At 44.9% G+C, this 19,156-nt stretch overlaps 1 protein-coding gene across 20 annotated transcripts in view; it reads right to left on the bottom strand.

The window, feature by feature from the left end:
- The window catches only part of PTPRF (protein tyrosine phosphatase receptor type F), a 1,173,234-nt gene that overhangs the window by 225,303 nt on the left and 928,775 nt on the right, over positions 1-19,156 (bottom strand). The gene's annotated exons all lie outside the window — the stretch shown is intronic.

Below are 19,156 nucleotides of genomic sequence, written 5' to 3'. Positions count from 1 at the left end.
CCCTGATCAGGATCTGAATGCCGGCGAGTGTGGATGACATCGGACGCGTCATGCACCGCGGCTAGAGAAGAACAAAGATGGCCAAAAGAGGCGGCGCCGGCACCGGACAACGGAGATGCCCATATGGCCAACTGCACAACCGTTAGGTAGGTATTATAAAGTGTTTTTTATCTTCTACACAGTGGCCTGGGCTCTTATATACATCATGTTAGAATGCGGTATACAAGAGTCCGGTGGTGGTGGCTGCAGCTTATAAGCCAAAAAAGTGGTGACAGGTTCCCTTTAAGCTGCGGGCTAATAATTGAAACAGTTCAACCCGAAACCGGCACGCTCCTCTGATCCAGGTGTGTCTAAGTTATTAAGGCTTTATAGAAGTCTTCAGACAATTACAATGTTACTATTACACTTATAGCACCACCTTGTTATCTACAAATGTAGCCATCTACTCACCGTAATGGAGAAATGTGTTGCCTATTTACCGCCGCTCACTGTCAAGTATAAATAAAGCATGTCTAATTGGTCAATATGTAAACTAGAGAGATTTTCTAGCAAACACCGATTTCTTTTCCCCTTTACATATGCTGTATCCGGCATTGCATGGCAGGGGTCTGATTACCAGGAGATAAATCCGCAGTCAGAAACAGGAGATGCTGCAATATCTCAGCAACGAGGGATAAAATGGCAAAGCCTCACCTGGATATCTGGACCGGTGCTGCCAACATCTACAATCTACATCTGAAAACCTAGCCAAAATTCTGGAACTTTCCTACACTGGCAAAATAATGTAAAATAGTTCTATACGAGGCCCCGGAGCGAGCAAAGACGCCAAACAATAAAATACATAAACTGCGCAGTTAACATGAATACAGTTTGCTGGGAATTCAGATTAACGCAGAAGAAATCTCATTACCTCCAGAAAATATGGACGGGATTTCCTAGGGAAAGAGATGTTGGTTACAGAAAGATTTATACCCCCCGCCGAAGAGCTGCAAGAAAGTCGCTTGCTAAATAGTGAAATGAAAATGCTAAATATGAAGACGGAGGAGAAGATACGCAGAACACAAGCCCAAAAACAGCCCAGACCTGGAGAAAGGTGGGAATCACACAAGTCAGGGGTCAGATATCCCGGAGGAGGATAATGGGGGGCATTACAGAGGATGAGGGGCTGCATTCTGCGTACCATTACCCTCATCCTCCACAATCCCTACATCCACCCCAGTGCTCCCATCTGCAGGAATACCAATCAGCAAAGGTCACATCTGTGCTCTATAAAGTCGGAATATGGTGCCAATTAGGCACCGGACCAGATCGTACATCAGAACATTAATGACTTAATACAGAAGATTTATTAAAAATCTGGAAAAAAAAAAAAATAAGGATGGCATATTCCATCAGATGATGCGATTTGGAGGGATTTCTCCCCTAGGGGAAAGAATCCCATAGAGGCAGGGGTGGAACGATCGTGGTCCCGCGGATCGCAACCGCGACTGAACCCGGGAGTGTAGGGGGCCTGCCGGCTCTAGCCCCTGCTTCAGCTGGATGTGCGTCCGAGGCTGCAAATCCAGCTGAAATGTATCACGGTGCAGAGACCAGTCGGGTCTCTATATTGAGATACACGCTGCTGGCCAAACAGAAGCCGGCAGCTTTCATTTATGTCCCAGTGACCGAGGGCGGCGCATGGCAATGACATCATGCGTTGTAACAGCACCAACACCGATGAAAGCTGCCAGCCACTGTGCGCTGGCTACACAGGAAAACGCTGCGCGATGTGAGAGCCAGGGACAGAGTGTACAATGTTGTTGTTTTTTGCATTAGACAGAACAAAGACAAATTTACCAGGATAGGGACATATATACCAGGAGGGGGACAGTATATACCAGGAGGGGGGACAGTATATACCAGAAGGGGAACAGTATACACCAGGAGCTCCCCAGTAGGGGACAGTAGATGTCAGGAGTGGAACAGTATATACCAGGAGAGGGACAGTAGATACCAGGAAGGGGACAGTATATACCAGGAGGGGAACAGTATACACCAGGAACGCCCCAATAGGGGGACAGTAGATGTCAGGAGAGGAACAGTATATACCAGGAGGGGGACAATAGATACCAGGAGGGGCCCAGGATGGAGACATATATATCAAGATGGGGATATTTTTTAGCAGGATGGGGTTATATATACACACCAGGATGTGGGCTAGAATGGGGAACATATATACGAGGATTGGGGACATATATATCAGGATGGTTCAAGCTTCAATAGCTTTTTAATAAAGATTGTGGAAATTCCTAGAGATCCTGAAATGTCTTACAAGTAATATTGATATATTTTTCTATGACCAACCAATCCACTGGTGGACACAGACAGAAGAGGACCCCTGTGCAAGAACAGTATAAGTGCCCTTTACAGTCCAATCACAATGCACAATTCCTCTTGCTTTGGAGGTGGTAGTGGCCCCCATGTCCACCCCTGAACAAATTATCCAGAAAATCTAATAATCCGACACCTATCAGGAACTACTTATGCTGGATTAAAAGAATTTTACTCAATGGCAATGGTGTATGGATTTGCAACAAAAAAAAATAAAAAATACTGATCAAAGTAAGCAATTCTGCTTTTTGGAGGCTGAGCCTCACACAGAGCCGTATTCACATGGATGACTAGATACAGAATCAGAACTGCTGCCAGAAACCAAACAATCTCTTACTTTGCAGCCAGAAAATGAAGATGGGAAACGGAGTTCAAACAAAGAAAACCTGTAAAAAAAAAAAAATTATTTGTAGGTAAATATACCTGCAGAGTGAGATGTCAGGAGTGGTGGCATTATTATTGTTCGCTCACTTACTGCTCACAGCCCAGCATGAGAGGCTGCAGGAAGACTTACTACTGTCATTTTCTCCCTGCAGCTGCTTTTCCTGTTAGACACCTGCACATTTTTAAGACTATATTTACCTGCAAAGTACCAATATTGCTGCAGATAAATGCCACTTTTTTTCCTGACAAGTTCACTTTAACAGAAATGGGAGTAACCTCTACCTCCAGGGTTCCTTGGATGTTTCCTTTCGAAATGTATTTATACAGTAGATTGGTACAAACACATCAGCGACGTTGTACAAATAAATCATCCAGAAACGTATGACTTTTTATTGGTTGTGATCTAGGAGCATGGTGCACCGTGGAAAATAATATTGTTCACACATTTCTTAGGATGGAAGGGTCCAACTAGGCACAAAAAAACTCATACAAGTAACTATGTAATTGCTACATAGTTACATAAATCGTCTCTCATGAGGGAGGAGTGGAGGGAACGTGCTGATCCCCTGTGTTCCAGAATTTAGGCAAATAGTGGCCAAAACCAGCATCATGAAAAATGTCAATTGTGGCTTATTCTATTACGCTTCCTTCACTCTGTGTAGACCCTGCCTCATGAATGGCCTGAACATCTACTTAGAAGGTAAAAATTGATTATATGACCCCTCTGGAGATCCTACATACATTTGAAAATAGGCTTTCGTGTTGGTGATTCTTCTGACATATGTTCCCCCACTTCTGCGCCAACTTCTAATATATCTTGATGTACCAGTACAATCTGCCTGTAAAGAAGAATAACCTATAGCTCCATGAAGATATTTAGCGGTGCAGACTGTGGCTAATTAGTAAAGCTTCTACCTGCCATGAAGGAGGTAGAGAGGTTGCATGTTTTAATCCTGGTACAGACCACATTTAAACAGAAACTTCAAACACTTAAAGAGAATCTTTCAGCAGGTTTTTGCTATGTGATCTAAGAGCAGCATGATGTAGGAACAGAGATCCTGATTGCAGGTATGTGTCAGTTTCTAGGCTTTGTTTTGCTGTTTCAAAGCAAGCAGTGTTTTATCAGTAGGAGATTTTCACTATAGGAATAGGTATCTCATGCTTCTTAGGGGTGCTTCACACACAGCGAGATCGCTACTGAGATCGCTGCTGAGTCACGGTTTTTGTGACCTCATTAGCGATCTCGCTGTGTGTGACACTGAGCAGCGATCTGACCCCTGCTGTGAGATCGCTGCTCGTTACACACAGCCCTGGTTCGTTTTTTTATTGTTGCTCTCCCGCTGATAAGCACACATCGCTGTGTGTGACAGCGAGAGCGCAACAACCCTGAATGTGAAGGGAGCAGGAGCTGGCGTCTGACAGCCTGCGGTGAGCTGTAACTAAGGTAAACATCGGGTAACCAAGGTGGTTACCCGATATTTACCTTCGTTACCAGCCTCCGCAGCTCTCACGCTGCCAGTGCCGGCTCCTGCTCCCTGCACACGCTAAGCTAAGCGGTGTGCGCTGGTAACTAATGTAAACATCGGGTAACCATACCCGATGTTTACCTTAGTTACCAGTGTCCGCAGCTTCCAGACACCGGCTCCGTGCAAGCGCAGCGTCGCTTGCACGTCGCTGCTGGCTGGGGGCTGGTCACTGGTCGCTGGTGAGATCTGCCTGTTTGACAGCTCACCAGCGACCATGTAGCGATGCAGCAGCGATCCTGACCAGGTCAGATCGCTGCTGCATCGCTAAAGTGTGAAGGTACCCTTAGTCAACTGCTCTATTTAACACCACTGATTAACAGCTTTCTGCCTATGCACAGTGAGCTGCCAATCAGTGGTGTGGGCCGGGTTATACATAACTAAGCAGTCTGAGCTCTGCATTAAAGAAAACAGTGATTCTATCACAACTGCTGCACCCAGTAAACCAAGTGAATCATCGTGTTGTTCCCTACATCATGCTCCTGTCAAGATTGCATAGTAAAAACCAACTGAGAAATTCCCTTTAAAAGGAGGAGGAGAAACTACACAGGGAGAAATTGAAACAATCACAGCAGCATTGTCAAGTAGTGACTACCGGGGTTCCGCCAACTCCCGGTGATTGCCGCAGCACAAATGGTACAGACAGAACACAATACAAAGGTTAGCCCTTTGGGTGGGGAAAGGGGAGTGGGGGTCACCTCTTGCCACTCAGTTGAAGCTGATCCCTGCACACTCCAATGTCCCTATACGGGTCCTTCCTCGTCGCCAATCATGTGCTTACGCCCTCACTTTCACTGAACTCACCATGGCTAGTGAGAAGACAGTCAAGAGCACTTGTCTCACCACTGCAATAATACAACACAAGGGGAGGGAGACAGACTCAGTGACAATAGAGACAAAAAGAAAAAACACTCCAACCTCATCTAATGCAGATAAACACACCAGCTGCAACTGTCAGGACTCCTCTGCTTCTTCCAGAGACTAGCTCCTTCCAAAGTGGTCAGCATAAGAATAAACATTCTATCACCAACATCCGATGGTAAGACATGTGACTTTTTAAAGGAGGGGAGTTGTCAAAAAAGAGCTGTACCTGGGATTAATTCTACAAAGGACAGCCAAACAGGAAAGACTCCTTAACCCCTACAGCACTAGTAGAAGCAAGTAGATTTCAAATACAAGTAGAGGGTCTGCGAACACTAAGGCATTGTGTCCTTCTGATCCCACACCCGCCTGAGGTCTCCCCAGAGTGGGAAACACTCATGACAGGCGTTGAACAACTAAATAGGATAAAGAGTTGCACACCAGTCACAATGTATATGGCAATAATGAAAAGCAGAACTGCTATGGGAAAACTAGACTGAAAAATACAATGGACTATCTGAAAAAAAGTGAAAAACATGAAAATGGTATGTGCATAACTGCTATGAATAATAGGAATGACAGATGTTTAGCCATTGTATTGATCAATGCAAAGGAGCCCCAAAACCAAACGCCAAGGTAATCTCTATATTTTGGGGTCCCTAACCTACGTGTAACCTCACCTGTTTTTAACTGCATTGAGTAATTACGCCGGATCCGTCAAAAGCCAGATGCAACGCAAGGCCATCAGGCACATTCCGGCACGAATACAACTCAGTGGGGATAAAACTGATCCGGCGCCGGATCTGTTTTATCCGTTTTTTTCCGGATTGTGCCTGATGGAAAAAAACTGATGTGTGAACGTAGCCTTAGAGGGGCACCCAGATTAGGGTCTCCTTCCTTTAACCCTGTGTATGCCAATTGCCCAAAATAGGCCAACCCGTATATATCTGGAAATCCAGCATTAGTTTTTTTTAGCTACAGCTATAACACCAGACATTTTCAGGCTACAGAGCTTCGGCGTAAATCCCCAGGATGAAAAGTGTTTTCCCTTATTAAACACAGATTTCCTAAATTGTGCAACTGATTAAAATAAAATGCAATCACGAAGGGCCTGGAACCAATTCTACAATGATGTGTCTCCTATTTGACAAGAAAGGTGTTAATCGCAGTGAAGTGTTTTCGCAGTCCCCGGCATCCACCCCTCTCATTCTTAAGTCTTGCACTTGAGAACACATTTGTCGTTAATTTCTCTTCTCAGACCATATGCTTGGCTCATGTAGTCTCTGCCTTCGCTTTGCTTTTCAGTCTTATCACAGTAATTCCCAATGGTCGGTAAACAGGGTTTATAGTTCCACGTCATCAAACACAAACACAGTATGTGACTGGCATCTCCACTTAACCAGAAAATGTGCAGGTTACTAAGTGGTGTAAGAGCTTAAAGGATCCCGTCTATCATTTCTTTATATTTGAGGTATGTAATTAAAGGGAACCTGTCAGGTGCAATGTGCACCCAGAGCCACGGGCAGTTCTGGGTGCCTATTGCTAATCCCTGCATAACCGTCCCTGTATACACTAGTATAAAAAACAGATCTTTAGTAAACGTATTTCTAAAGATCATTTCTTATATGCTAATGAGGCCAGGGACTAGTCGCAAGGGTATTACTTCCCTTGGCTAGTCGGCCCACATAGCATATTAGCACGCCTCTGTGGGGTGTACTAACATGCTAATGAATACGCAGCTTCGCCGCACATACCTTAAGTCTTTATGGCTGCCTGCGGAGGATGGATGCGCACTGCGCATGTTCCAGAGTTCCCTGGACTTCCAATCATGCACACTAAATTGATGCCAGGCGCCCACAGGGGCATGCTAACATGCTAAGGGGGCCAACTAGCCAAGGGAAGTAATGCCCTTGCGACTAGTCCCTGCGCTCATTAGCATAGCATAAAAGATCTTTAGAAATACTTTTTCTAAAGATCTCTTTATCTAAGGTAGTGTATACAGGGACGGTTAGGCAGGGATTAGCAATATGCACCCAGAACTGCTCATGGTTCTGGATGCATATTGGACCTGACAGGTTCCCTTTAATGTTAGACGACTTCTCTTCTCTTTTACCTACTTTCTAGAAAGGTTTTTCATTGCAAAACTCGCCATTGTGTACACTGTAATTATTCGGTAAGTCCTTTAGTCCTTCTATTAACCATTTAGTACTGAGACAACTCCCTAAATATAATACTCTAATCGATTCAGTTAGCACCAACCACAGGAAAGGGGGGAGCAAAATCTTAGCTCTTGGACAAGAACAAAAGTCAATTAATATTAAATTAATGAAAAAAGAACACCAGCAAAAAGCCTAATTAAAGCCAGTAAACTATTCTGTCTAAACCTTGACTTCTGCGGACCTTGACACGGCCCCTGGCCGCCCCCTTCAGAAACTTTTCAGAACCACATGAAATGACGTGAACAGAGAGCCAACAATGTGGCAGAAACAAACTAAATCTGTTTTCATTGTCAGTATTTCCAGTTTAGTTTATGTTCTCCGGGAATAATTGTAGAAAAAATTAAAAATTAATTATCTTATGAAGTTTTTTTGAGCATGGTACTTGAGCCCTAGTCACTTGAATGTGCTTAATGTAAAGAAGTGGCACAAGAAAGAGCACAGAGGTGCAGAATATCGCAGCCTACTGTATGGCATGTGTCCCAGGTCTATTTACGGGAGTGTGAGCAGAACCTTAACACTAAAAGTCACAGAAATTTCGAGCTCCCCCCTGAAGTCCTGAAAGAGGGTCAAATAACCCTTAAGGTGGCTTTACACACTGCAACATCGCAAACGACATGGCTGTAACGTCACCGGATTTGTGACGCAATAACGACCTCCCCAGCGACATTGCAGTGTGTGAAACACATCAGCGACCTGGCCCCTGCTGTGAAGTTGCTGATCGCTACAAATTGTTCAGGACCATTCTTTGGTCCTTTGTTTCCCGCTGTGCAGCAAAGTCTCAGTGTGTAAAAGGACTTTACAGCGACTTTGTTAGCGACTTCCCTTTCAAAAAGCTGCTTTACAACGTCCCCAAAGACTAGCTAGGTCGTTCTGCAGGTCCGGATCGCTGTTGCGTCGTTGGCCAGGTTTGCCTGTTTGACAGCTCACCAGAGACTTTGTAGCGATCCCGGCCAGGTTGGGATCGCTGGTGGGATCGCTAGAAAGTCTCAGTGTGTAAAGGGGCCTTAAGTCCAAACTGAATAGAACTAACTAGAAACTAAATGGCTAAACTCAATGGAAAACAACAACCTCCTGTGGTGCAACAGTAATGGCCTTAATTACAGAACAAAAGATGGTGATCATAGGATGTTAGCTAAAATCCTTCAGGTCATTCGACCCGTCTCTGGGTTCCAAAAGGTTGAAATGTTAAATGACCCCTCTCTGGGACTTCTAGTGTTAAAGGGGGTAGTCCCATTTCCAAGAGCGTATCCCTATAATAATAATATTACTAGCACATACCTCCAATTAGAAATGTAGTATAGTTCTCCTGACATAGCCATGTCTCTTACCACATGTGCAGGGCATTGCAGTGGCATAGGTATCCATGGAGCCTACTCCGAAAGGAGAAGGCCTGCCAATAAACCTTTCCAATCCTCCGAACCAGGCCACATGGCGGGGGCGGGTCACAATCACCAAAGCTTAGGACCAGTCTTGCTACCAGTATTTATCTGGGCTGCCACCCTAAATTGACTCTCCTCCCGAAAGAGGACCCTGGAGTTTTCAGGGTGGAGCAGAACCTAATGGCTATACACTTCCTCCTAGACGTGTCAAGAAGGAAGAAATAAGGGAATCAGCCCCTGACACTTAGTGTGGTGTCACACACAGCGACGACGACAATGACGTCGCTGCTACGTCACCATTTTCTGTGACGTTGCAGCGACGTCCCGTCGCTGTCGCGGTGTGTGACATCCAGCAATGACCTGGCCCCTGCTGTGGGGTCGCCGGTCGTTGCTGAATGTCCAGCTTCATTTTTTGGTTGTCGATCTCCCGCTGTGACGCACACATCGCTGTGTGTGACAGCGAGAGAGCGTCGAAATGAAGCGAGCAGGGAGAAGGAGCCGGCGTCTGGCAGCTGCGGTAAGCTGTAACCAAGGTAAACATCGGGTAATAAAGGGAAAACCTTAACCTGGTTACCCGATATTTACCTTCATTACCAGCATCCGCCGCTCTCGCTGCCAGTGCCAGCTCCCTGCTCTCTGCACATGTAGCTGCAGTACACATCGGGTAATTAACCCGATGTGTACTGTAGCTAGGAGTGCAGGGAGCCAGCGCTAAGCAGTGTGCGCGCCTCCCTGCTCTCTGTAGCACAGCGACGCGTGTCGTTATGATCGCTGCTGCGTCTGCTGTGTTTGACAGCTTAGCAGCGATCATAACAGCGACTTACAAGGTCGCTGTTGCGTCACATAAATTGGTGACGCAACAGCGACGTCGTTGTCGCTGTCGCTATGTGTGAACCCAGCTTAAATCCTGATCTTATCAACTTTGTACTATAGCTGATAAGATTACCAGGTGATCTGCAGCCATTATATAAGGAGCACATGAATATAGATGTAAACTGGATACAAACTAACCATATCTAGCAACACCAAGTGTGACAACATTGTATCCAATACAAGTCAATCTCTTTTTCTAAATGGAAACTAATTACGGTATATGTTGTGTCATTTTCCAGCACAGGTTGCAGCTTTAGTCTACAGTCATCCAATTAGTTGCTCCGAAATAACAAAACCCCCCAATATAGATCAGTTCTGAATGATTTTATTTCTAACAATAGTAGTCATCATGTCAGGACCACTAATACACAGGACAAGTGAAATCCTCTGCTCGGCTGGGAAGGGTGTTGCCATGAAAGCTCTGCCTCCCTCATTAATCTATGGAAAGGGACACCAGCTCTCAAAGCAACAAAACTGTGCAAATGTTGATGCCCACTCTTTGAGCCCCCTCCTCGATTGCTACCCAGTGGGACCCCTGCTCTCCTACCCTCTGGAAGTAGCCACAACACACTCTGTTTTTGGGAATCATGGGGGGGGGGGGGTTCCTCTAAAACAACCCCATTAATGTTACATCCTGATTTCTCTGCATTGATTGCTACATTGGTTCAAATTACATTATATTCTGCTGTATCCAATGGGAGAAGAAGAATAATGTGAGTGCATTTCGGTCATGAAGGTGACATTATTCTGAGTGTTCGTATGAAAGCATCCGATACATTGTGTAACCCGCACTGCATTGTGTTACCAGTATAGCATGAAACAATGGCGGTGCCCAGGAGGCTGCAGGAGGGCACATCCTACAAACCTACATTCAATGGCAGGCCAGAGTTTTATAGGAGAAGATAAAGCTGGCATTTTCCACAACAAACCTGCATCATGCAAAGTGCAAACAAAGGCAATGCGTTCAGACAGGGCCTGCCAGCCTGCTCACTGGATTAGTTTCCTGGCGAAGCCTCGGGGAACAAAACAAAAGGGCCCTTCTCACTAATACAAAAAGACAGAAGAAACCACCTGACAGATGCGGCTAAATAAACTTATAATCTGCTGATGGGTATTTTTGTCCCCAGAACTGGAGGCTGCGCAGAAAGATGAGCGAAACGCTGCGTGCAAAGGATGGACCAGACTCATGAAAAAGAGTAACAAAGAGAAGAGGAAGCTGCAGCCCAATTATAACAGTAACCGTATGTCATTATGTATTCAGCATCCAGGCTGCCAATCATAGGGAATATTGAAGCTATTTAGTAATCAGTCTACCAGGATCATACACTCAGAGCAACACGGATACAATGACCCATAATTGCCAAGTTAGCGCAGCCAAAAATATGGTGCAAAGCTTGTTAGCCAGGTTTATTACACCGGTGTGCTCGAATGTGGGAATGGATAAGGCGAGTCACAACTTGCACCAAAATTATGACGGTGGCAAATGAATAAACCAAGTAAGAGAACTCGTCTAACCTTTCTAGATGCATCAAACCTATTACACAGGGTTTATCACTGCGGGATCTTCAGATCACTCCATTCACACATCAATATTTGTAAGCCAGAATCAGGAGTGGAACAATCCCATAAAAAGTAGAAAAGAAACATTTGCACCACGTCTGGATTTTTTACCTTTTTTTAGCCTACAAATACCGATGTCTAAGGGGAAAACTTTTCTCCTTGCGGAGACCTGAGAAACCAATCTGGCTGCCAGTGAGGAGTCTAAGGGCGGCTTTGCATGTTGCGACATCGCACATGCGATGTCGGTGGGGTCAAATCGAAAGTGACGCACATCCGGCGTCACTTTCGACATCGTAGTGTGTAAATGCTAGATGATACGATGAACGAGCGCAAAAGCGTCGTTATCGTATCATCGGTGCATTCACCGACATTTCCATATTACCGGTGCCGCGACCGGTACGATGTTGTTCCTCGCTCCTGCGGCAGCGCACATCGCTGTGTGTGAAGCCACAGGAGCGAGGAACATCTCCTACCTGCTGCCGGCGGCTATACGTAAGGAAGGAGGTGGGCGGGATATTTACATCCCGCTCATCTCCGCCCCTCCGCTCCTATTGGCCGCCTGCCGTATGACGTCGTAGTGAAACCGTACCACCCGCCCCCTTAATAAGGAGGCGGGTCGCCGGCCAGAGCGATGTCCCAGGACAGGTGAGTCCATGTGAAGCTGCCGTAGCGATAATTTTCGCTACACCAGCTATCACAAGATATTGTACCTGCGACGGGGGCGGGAACTATCGCGTGTGACATCGCAGCATCGGCTTGCGATGTCGCAACGTGCAAAGCCTGCCCTAGGCTATGTGCCCACGGGACAATGTACTCGCGGAATTTTACCGCAGGTTTCCCACAGCTGCTCCCTGAAATCCGCAGCTATCCATTGCTGCGGGGTTCGAGCATTTTTGTTGCGGTAAACCTGCGGAACAAGTGCGGAAATACCTGTGGACGTCCTGTCCTCTATCTCCATAGTGGAAAGGCGGTACCATTCGCAGATATTTCCGCATGAATAATTGACATGCAGTTATGTGCGGCTGCAGGACATCTGCAACATAATCCGCAGCCGCACATACCGTAGCATTGATACAGCACTCCCCAAATCCTATAGGATAACATGGGGAGTGTCTGTACTTGCGTAAAACCTGCGGATTTATCTAAAAAAAATCCAGATAAATCCTCAGGTTTTCCGCAGCAAAATCCACGGGTACGTTGTCCCGTGGGCACATAGCCTTATAGCTGCAATGATCCTTTGGGAAATATTCAAATTGTCTCTTCAGGGAGGAAGGAGACGAACTCTAGCGCCACCTATTGGAAGTAGCAATCCTAAAAGTCAAAAGTGGCCCTTTAACGAGCCTTTTCATATGACTTAGGATTTATGCCAGATCAGAACCTCAATTTGCAGACACAGTGGTTCGGGGTGATTGCCCCTCGTCAGGGTAAAGTATGAGATCTGATCTGGCTGTATGAGACGCTATAGTGGGGTCTAAGGGGAAAACGTTTTTCCTTGCAGAGACCTGACAAACCAATCTGGCTTCAAGTTAGGAGTCTTAAAGCTGCAATGCTCTTCTGGGAAATCTTCAAATTGTCTCTTCAAATTGAGGTTCTGATCTGGCATAAATCCTAAATCATATGAAAAGGCTCATTAAAGGGCCACATTTAACTTTTAGGATTGCTACTTCCAATAGGTGGCGCTAGAGTTCATCTCTTTCCTCCCTGAAGAGACAATTTTAATATTTCCCAGAGGAGCATTGCAGCTATAAGATTCCTCACTGGCAGCCAGATTGGTTTGCCAGTTTTCCCATTAGACCCCACTATAGCTTCTTATACAGCTAGATCAGATCTCACACTTTGCACTGACGAGGGGCAATCACCCCAAAACACCATGTCTGCAAATTGAGGTTCTGACCTGGGATAATAAGACTCCTCTCTGGAAGCCAGATTGGTTTGTCAGGTCTCCGCAAGGAGAAAAGTTTTCCCCTTAGACTCCACTATAGCATCTCATACAGCCTGATCAGATCTTATACTTTGCCCGGACGAGGGGCAATCACCTTGAACCACTGTGTCTGCAAATTGAGGTTCTGATCTGGCATAAATCCTAAGTCATATGAAAAGGCTCGTTAAAGGGCCACTTTTGACTTTTAGGATTGCTACTTCCAATAGGTGGCACTAGAGTTAGTCTCCTTCCTCCCTCAAGAGACAATTTGAATACTGATGTGCAATATTGATCGGATATTCATGTGTGATTGTGGTCTATTAGGCAGCATCAGTAAATGTAAATGTAAATGTGGTATACCAATATTCCCAGACTTAAAATGCCAATTTCCAATAGAGAAAAAAAAAAATACCAACCCCTGACTGTTCATGTATATATGGGAGTTTTCTGACTTGCAGATGTTGGGAAAAGAAATCAGATTTTTTTTATTTTTAAAAACGCCAAATTAATTGCTGCCACAGAAGACATTCCCCTCTCCACTGAAAACAAAGGAGGATTTGGGGAAAATAGCTGTGGGTTTAGTTTATGCAGCCACATCACTTGAGAGCCCACCCAGTAAGCTGTCATCAGAGGGGCTTATTGTCTCTTTCCTCCACACCCACCCATTTCCTTTGCTCTTCAGACATCCAAAATATTTAACCATAAATATATTGTAAAATAAAAGGAAGATCCTGGCAGAGATTCAGCGTCTCTTTCAGTCATAAATACATTGGCTCCAGAACACGTTCGACTTCCCCCTGCGTGCGAGCTTCGTACATCGCACACCAAAGTGAACAGTTTGTGCATCTGCATGAAGCGAGGAGCTGTGCGCTTGCTGAGCCTCATCCCAGATTTATTTTCCATCGCCTCATTCTATTCAGAGGTGACAGTCTGCAGTGCTGTAATCGGTGACATCAATCTCTTCTCCTTATTAACTGCATTACTATATTCCAGAAGACCCCATACACCGTTTCACATGAGAAGTAATTCTCCCTTCATAGTCAAATTCTGCTCCTCGTACCATTTATATTGGTCGTGGTTCTGATCTAGTAATCTTGTGTCCATTTCCTTCCCTGCTGAGCCACAGCCTGGTTAGTCCCTGACCAAATGCTGATGATCTTTTACCTTGGTTTCTCGCCTTTTGGTTTGCGGCTATCAGGTGTTCTCACTTGCTCATTTTCTCTGTCCTATCATATCCCTGGTAGGGCTACTTATACTGCCTGCTGGCTGTATTGCCATGTTGATTACTGCTTAGGAGTTCCAGCCCTGCAGATAAGGGATTCAAGCAGAGACCAATGTTTTCTCATTTTCTCTGCCCTATCATATCCTGGGTGGGGCTACTTATACTCTCCTGATACCAGCCTCCTCTGCTGGCTACATTTCTATGCTGATTACTGCTAAGGAGTTCCAGCCCTGCAGATAAGGGCTTCAGGCAGAGACCAGTGTTTTCTCATTTTCTCTGCCCTATCATATCCTGGGTGGGGCTACTTATACTCTCCTGATACCAGCCTCCTCTGCTGGCTACATTTCTATGCTGATTACTGCTTAGGAGTTCCAGCCCTGCAGATAAGGGCTTCAGGCAGAGACCAATGTTTTCTCATTTTCTCTGTCCTATCATATCCTGGGTGGTACTACTTATACTCTCCTGATACCAGCCTTCTCTGCTGGCTATATTTCTATGTTGATTACTGCTAAGGAGTTCCAGCCCTGCAGATAAGGGATTCAGGCAGAGAACAGTGTTATTTTCTCATTTGCCTTCCCTACACCTATCTTCTGTTTTCTGTTAGGTTGGCAGGAGTTTCCCCTTGCTTCCATGTATGATTTCTCTTTTATTCACTTGTGCAAGTGTTTTCTATTTCCTCACCTGGGGTCTCAGTCTATTTCTCTGCACGTCTTCCCCATCTTGGTTTGCAGTGCGTAGCAGCCTCCCCTCAGGTTTCCTCAGGAGTTACGTGAAAAAGCTCGTAAGGCAGACAGTTCCGAGTTGTGGGTTTTTAATTGTGTGGCTAGGGATTTTCTAGTCTGTGCAGAAACCATTAGAGTGTTGTGCAGCTAGAGATACTAGTCTGTACAGGAACCAGTAGGGTGTGGATGCGGCTGCAGTTTGATAGCTTTGTCCCCCCTTTAACCCGTGTTCAAATACGTACGTGCATAACATATATATTATATTCTCTATCCTGCCGTAATGCCATGCACAGTGGAAACTCAGCTCTTTCTAGGAAACATCTATAATTCTGTTCAACTGAAGCTTCCTGGATTATTATGCAAGAAATAGAAAAAGGACCTACAGTATGGGGTCACAGGGACTCTGGGGGCACCACACCAGCCATATATGTGAGGGTAATTGTTAGGGGTCTGCATGCAACACCATCTGTACATTATTTCATACAATAACATAGATCCAATACTACTGCCGATACCGAGCAACACCAGATCAGACAGTACAATAGATGTAGCCCCTGATTTGATCTGTGAAAGCTTGTGTCAAAGCACCACTCCATCGTGGGGGGGGGGGGGGGGGGTGTTACCGCTAGAATGGTGCTTCATCTGGTTTTCAGCATCACTCTGGTCGGTATATGTGACCTGCCGGCAGCTCCAGTGGTTCACAGAGTGCACCAGAGATCACAACTCCATACACTTCTATGAGAGCCTTGTTCTTCCTCTCATAGACTTGCATTGAGTGATTGAGAGGTTAATTTTGACTTCCGGTTAGTCAGGGGTTACGGGCACAAGATGACACTTGGGATTGGAAGAGGGTGAAGACGCTGACGGGCGAGTATAAGACAAGGCTCAGGGGAGTGGTGCTTTGAAATCACTGCAAAATCTTTACTTATACAAGGTAAATAAAAAAAAATAAATAAATAAAAGTGAAATACGGCAATTACAAACAAAAGAAGTCCAGTAATAAAGAGATAATTCCCACAAAACATAATATTTCTGTGGTCAAAATAAGGTATCAAAAATAGAGGAGCCCGTGGACAGGCCTACATGTTTGAGCAGGCTATGCCTTATTAATGGGCGAACTGCCAAATAGAAACTAGGCTCATGACAATCTATAGACTCTAATCACCGACCAATTAGCAAAATTGTTAACACTTCTGGAATCTAGAAATAGTGTTTGTGCAAAAACTACTCTAAGAAGCAAACAATAACAAATAACACAAGTTGTTAAAAAAGATCTCTCACCAAATCTTTTATTATAAACTGAGTACCTCGTCCCGCCAGCAGTGGATCTTGATGATTTGCCCAAGTGCATTCAGCGGCAGAACAGTCCTCAGACGACCATTAATAACATCGTTGACAGCAGCCAAGGCTGTAAGTGCCGGGATTTATGCAAAAGGTGCAATAATTTGGGATCTGAATAACAAAGTGCAATTCGAGCCTTTTAGAAAAACAATTACACTGCGCGTTTCGCCATCCGAGTGCAGCTTTTTAATCTGTTGGTCCATTCTGGTTAGTCTTGATTATAGTTACAAGAAAGATAGTCTTTTTATTCATTTAAATGTGTAGGTTTTTGATTACATATATTTTGAGTTTGAATTTATTGATTTATTATTTTTTTTATAAGGTTTTCAGTCTCATCTAAATTTTCTGCGTGGAAATAAAGTGCAGGTATTAAAATCCTCAAATGTCTTCAGAATTTATAATGGGTCTCATCGTACTTGTAATGCAATGGGTTAAATGTGCCGCAAATCTGTTACAAAATCCATAGTAAAATCTGCATGTGGTGAAATCCGTGGTGGATTTGCCTTCAAATATACCCCGTGTGCATGTAGCCATAGAAACTGCATGTCAAATCTGCAACACCTCTCGATGTAGACTTTACAAGGTGTGGATGAGATTTAAGAAAATCTCATCCACAATGCTCGTACTGTAATATGCAGTCAATTTTATGAAAAGGTAGAAAATCTGCTGCGTTAACAGATGAGTGTGAACAATCCCTTAAGCCGGCCATACGCGTTAGATAACGGTCGGCCCAACAATGCTTCGGTTGATCAACTGACTGACAGCCATCTCCACTGACACTCCCATAATCCAGAACGCTCAATGGGGAGGTGAGAGACACAGAGAGAGAGAGAGACAGACAGACAGACAGACACAGAGAGAGACACACACACACAAGAGAGACACCGAGAGACACCGAGAGACAGAGACAGACAGAGACAGACAGAGACAGACAGAGACAGACAGAGACAGACAGAGACAGACAGAGACAGACAGAGACAGACAGAGACAGACAGAGACAGACAGAGAGACACACACAAGAGAGACACAGAGAGACAGACAGAGACAGAGACAGACAGAGACAGAAACAGAGACAGAGAGAGACAGAGAGAGAGAGAGAGACAGAGAGAAAGAGACAGAGAGAAAGAGACAGAGAAAGAGAGACAGAGAGAAAGAGCGAAAAAAAAAAAAAAAATTTACAGTTCGGGTCCGCTCAACACTACTCCTCTGTATTCTATGGGAATACCACCAGATGACATGTCAGTCGGCAGCTTATGTCCCGAAGAACAAGTCCAAAATCATTAGACTGTCGGCCAAACCCGTTGGTATCAGTGACTTCGGATGACAATCTAATGTACATGGGAGTCTTAAAGGGAACCTGTCACCAGATTTTGGCCTTCTAAACTAAAAACTAGCACCTTAAGCAGTGCCTAGTCTGCATTCTATAAAAAGGTGTACATTACCGCCTTGATCCCCCCTGTAGACCTCACAAATACCATTTTATAAAATCTCCCGCCATGTATGTAAATTGTCCGGTTAGGCCAAAGGGCGTCCTAATCTGCGCCTCTTGTCTGTCCCTCCTTTCACCAACCTCTTGAGCTTATTGACGTGGATGACGTCTCGGGTGCCATCCACATAGGTGGCCAAAATCTTGCCCCCGCACAGACATATTCCCGGCTTGCGTAGACACAATTTTCTCTGCCCTATTGCGGGCAGAGCCGAAATCATAGGTGTCTCTGCGTGATTCAGAGAGTTCTCTGCGTAGGCACGAGTTTTTACCAGACGATGTGGATGAAGTGGCTGACGTCATCCACGTCAATCAGCACAAGAGGACTTAGAAAGAAGGGACGGGAGGCGCAGATTAGGACGCCCATCAGACCGTACAGGACAATTTACATACATGGTGGAAGATTTTATAAAGGCATTTGTGGGGTGTACAGGGGGTAACGTGCACCTTTATAGAATGCAGCACAGGCACTGCATAAAGCGCACCAATCACCAGGATTTTCCTATATAACCTAAAGCCAGTGCTATACTGGCACTATCGGGCTGATTCTATACATACTTTTAGTTGTGAGATAGGAAGTATAGATTTTAAAATCCAAGAAAGTAAAGTTTGTAAAATTAGCAGCTTGTTTAGTGTCAGCAGTTGTGGATCAGATAGTAGCTGGGGGGAATTCATAGTTATCCCCTCCCCCTGTTATTTATGCTAATTCAATAATAGAATCAATTTACTTTTTCAGTAGCAGGCCCTGTGCTGATGTCATACCCATGTGACCAGAAGGGGTGGGGCCTCAGCCAACAGAAAAATGTTGCACCCTGGTATCAGCTTTGTTGGCTGAGGCCCCGCCCCTTCTGGTCGGTCACATGGATATGACATCAGCACAGGTCCTGCTAGTCAAAAAGTAATTTGATTCTATTATTGAATTAGCATAACTAACAAAGTGAAGGGATAACTATGAATTCCCCCCCCCAGCTATTATCTGATCCACAGCTGCTGTCACTCAACAAGCTGCTAATTTTACAAACTTTACTTTCTTGGATTTTAAAATCTATACATCCTAGCTGACGCCTAAAGGTATGTATAGAATCAGCCTGATAGTGCCAGTATAGCACTGGCTGTAGGTTATATAGGAAAATCCTGGTGATTGGTGCATAAATAACAGGGGTTGGGGATAACTATGAATACCCACCCCAGCTATTATCTGATCCACAGATGCTGTCTCTCAACAAGCTGCTAATTTTACAAATTTTACTTGCTTGGATTTTAAAATCTATACATCCTAGCTCAAATTGTCCCTC

This window comes from Anomaloglossus baeobatrachus, chromosome 8 (genome assembly GCF_048569485.1).
Source record: "Anomaloglossus baeobatrachus isolate aAnoBae1 chromosome 8, aAnoBae1.hap1, whole genome shotgun sequence".
NCBI lineage: Eukaryota > Metazoa > Chordata > Amphibia > Anura > Aromobatidae > Anomaloglossus > Anomaloglossus baeobatrachus.
Note: the sequence above shows the minus strand (reverse complement) of the source record. Positions and strands in the feature narration are given on the sequence as shown.